This window comes from Rhyacophila brunnea, unplaced genomic scaffold (assembly GCF_057557595.1).
Source record: "Rhyacophila brunnea isolate RB1 unplaced genomic scaffold, BYU_Rbru_1.0 scaffold_17, whole genome shotgun sequence".
Classification (NCBI taxonomy): domain Eukaryota; kingdom Metazoa; phylum Arthropoda; class Insecta; order Trichoptera; family Rhyacophilidae; genus Rhyacophila; species Rhyacophila brunnea.
Window position 1 is genome coordinate 26,694,762 of NW_028232827.1, and position 4,227 is coordinate 26,698,988.

Consider the following 4,227-nt stretch of genomic DNA (forward strand, 5'->3'; position numbering starts at 1 on the left):
TGTACTAATTCAGAAACCTTCGCGGGTGTAGGCACAATTACTAACGAAAATTTTATTACAATCGGATGAATGGAATAGGAACGCATACGAATAGAAGAATATGGAATAGAAGAAGAAGAAGAAGAAGAAGAAGATGGTTGTACTAATTAAAAAACCATTGCGGGTATTACCACAACAACTGATGAAGGTTTCATTGCAATCGGATGAATAGTATAGGGACCATACGAATAAAAGAAGATAAAATGAAGAAGAAGAAGAAGATAGTTGTACTAATTCAGAAACCTTTGCGGGTGTTGGCACAATTACTGACGAAAATTTTATTGCAATCGGATGAATGGAATAGGAACGCATACGAATAGAAGAATATAGAATAGAAGAAGAAAAAGAAGAAGAAGATGGTTGTACTAATTAAAAAACCATTGCGGGTATTACCACAACAACTGATGAAGGTTTCATTGCAATCGGATGAATAGTATAGGGACCATACGAATAAAAGAAGATAAAATGAAGAAGAAGAAGAAGATAGTTGTACTAATTCAGAAACCTTTGCGGGTGTTGGCACAATTACTGACGAAAATTTTATTGCAATCGGATGAATGGAATAGGAACGCATACGAATAGAAGAATATAGAATAGAAGAAGAAGAAGAAGAAGAAGAAGAAGAAGATGGTTGTACTAATTCAAAAACCATCGCGGGTGTTACCACAACAACTGATGAAGGTTTCATCGCAATCGGATGAATGGTATAGGGACCATACGAATAAAAGAAGATAGAATGAAGAAGAAGAAGAAGATGATGATTTTTCTAATTTAGAAACCTTCATGGGTGTGCATACAACCACTTGCCAAAATTTCATTGCAATCGGATGAATGGTATAGGAACCATACGAATAAAAGAAGATATAATGAAGAAGAAGAAGATGATGATTTTTCTAATTCAGAAACCTTTATGGGTGTGCATACAACCACTTACCAAAATTTCATTGCAATCGGATGAATGGTATAGGAACCATACGAATAAAAGAAAATATAATGAAGAAGAAGATGATGATTTTTCTAATTCAGAAACCTTTATTGGTATGCATACAACCACTTACCAAAATTTCATTGCAATCGGATGAATGGTATAGGAACGCATACGGGACAGACACACAGACAGACAGACATACAGACAGACAGACATTCATTTTTATATATTAGTATAGCCTATACTCTTCCCGCAAGTGCAAGCAATAAGTTTACAAAGTTTTATCGCAATCGGATGAACGGTATGGCTGCGCATTAAATACGAACAAACAAACACACAAATATTAATTTTTATATATTAGATAACGTTTTAACTGTTCGTTCATTGACATATTCTATCCCTCAGTTGAGGCATTGAAGCATAGCAGTAAATTAACTTAATGGTGCAGATTTTGAAGGCATTCATTGATTCATTATGTATTTAGTTAGCTTTTTATAACTGTTAGTTTTCATTTTTTACAACGTTTTTCTTAGCTCGTATTCTTATTTGTCCGGTGGTTCTTTATCCGGTACAAATCTTGCAATCGATTTTTAACTAACTTCCCGACTAGCTAGACATTTGAAACTTTTAGAATATATCAAAACGCGATGTCTATGCACTTTAAGCCTTCTTTAAGTAGAATAGAACATTTTCGGTTAATTCTGTTTTGTATGAACAGTTATTTGGACACCATTATTGGTTGTTGGTGTCCTAGCAACTAAATTATTAATATATACGTGCGTTACTATGGAAATAAATATGACATGTCAAGTAAAAATTTTTTTGATCGTTTAAGCTAGCCAAGTCAAGTTTATATGGTTCAACAGAAAATTTAAAAACGTTGTATATAAAAAGTTATTTTTATCTTGTAATTATTTTTAAATTATTTTCTCATCTTATTATCTCAAGTTCTTACTTACTTATATTTTGTTCACTGTTTTTATTGTTGTTGTTTCATAATCATTATCCGAAGTTGAACCACCGTTTGATGAAGGTCTCCTCTAGCTCATTCCATTCTCTCCGGTTCCTAGTTCTTCGTTGCCACGTACATCCACCGAATTTTATAATATCGTCTATTCAGAGGGTTTTAAGGCTTCCTTGTGCTCATTTAGTGCCACTTAGGTACCGCTGTATGACGGCATTTATCCCGCCGTGACCAGCCTGGTACCATTTTATCAGTTTAGCGACCTATATTACCTCGTGTACTCTTGTCTACCTCCTTATTCATTGGTGTATTGCAGTGGCGAAGGGTGACTTTTGGAAAGAGGTAGGCTGTGGAGATCTGATAAAAAGAACACACTTGTCAGGTATACTGCTTACGAGAAATAAGAAGATAATACGATATTACTGCTAATGAATAGGTACACACTAATTTAATGAAACTTCATAAACTCACTGACGACATAAAATTAAGCGATCAGTTTAAATTACGTATTTTTTCAAAACATTTATATACATCAAAAATCATTACATAAAAGCTGTTTTTATTTTTAAAAACAGTATAATATTTATTAATATTCGATTAAACACCTTATAAATATTTTTTTTAAATAACCTTATTATTAATTATTTAGTTTTAGGCTCTGCGATCGGAGCTTACCTTTGTTCATACAATTTTATAGACTGAGCGGGGCTGGGAAAAGTACATATGAGAAAAAATTTGAATTATTTGAAACGTAATCCGACTTTTATAAACGTCAAGACAGATAGCGCGCTGTGTTATATTTTTTAAAACCTTTGCAGATTGTTTTGTAATTACTGTGTAATACATTCCTTCACATACGGCATCTCTCGTTGGCAAAATAAATTATTTTATAGAATATAATTATAATCAAGTGATTATATAAATAAGTCAATATGCAATTAAAAATATTTTGCTATATAAAGTAGGCTTCAAATAATCGCCTAGTATGGAGTCTTCGCCACTGGTGTATTGTATGGTATTTTCACCTTATGTCCAACATGAACCTTTGAAGACTTTTTGCATAGATTAATCGTAATCAAATAAATGCCATAATATGTAAGGAAAAATGTCGATAATTAATGACCTACCTTTTGTTACACTACGATAGGACTAAAAAAATGCTTCATTCACTACCTAACGTATTACTACGCTCATTAATAACAATGTTTTTTTCATGCAATAAAATAGCGTAAATAATGATAATGAATTATTGAGAAAGAGATAAATAGATAATATTGTCGTATTTGATAAAATTAGATATAAAAAGCTGTCACAAGGCAGTACTACGTTCGATGGCAGTAGTTAGTAATGACAACGGCGCGACGCTTCTCTCCGTGAAATGACGTCGCTTTTTAGCTGCAAGCTTTCGAAAGCTCTCCCTCGGGGCGGAACGTTAAAATTAAATGAACACCGAAATCAGCTCACGATTTGTGAAGAAACAATACGGGATAGTATACGGAAATGTAAGCCTTATTCGAGAATTAACTTCTTTTTTATGAGATTTTTTTACATTTAATGATTTTGGTTTATTCATCAACGATTATACATAACACTAATTAGACCAGTTATCATATACGAGTATTTATATGACTCGGAAATCTGATGCATGATTAAAAATATATTTATTTGATTGGAACGTGCTGTATCGTATCATTGGACGCATCGATGATATGGATGCACATTATTTTGGATGGTCTCGCATGACAAAAATTCTGGAAGCCGGAAAGCAAATACACATCTATTCGACTTCGTACAAGATACGTCAAATTGGATTACAAGATATTGGGTATCCAAAACTAGAGGTAAATAGATTTTGACAGATATGGATATAGGCAGATACTGGATAAACTCAAAACCTACATAAGGTTTTAGCGCCAGGAAGATGAAGTAATGTCAATGAAGAAATGGTACATAATGATTATCAATAAAATTTAAAATCTAATAATCAAAATACATTCATACAAAATTAAAATTCACTATAAGACGTAGAAATAAAGGTCACCGCAGTGTGGAGATTATCTTTAAAGACTTTTTTTACGAGAAATGGTTGTTAGCTAGGATAGGTAATGCGGTAATAATACATACAGTAATTATATTAATCTTTGGGAGCGTTTCGATACTCCAAACATAATGATAATAGTAGTTTAGCGTTCTATTGATTCACTTGTTTTACAAAAAGTAGGTTTGTAATCTAGATTTTCATAATTTAAAATAAAGGTTTTATAAAGTGACCAAAATATATCTGTGATAAATTTAA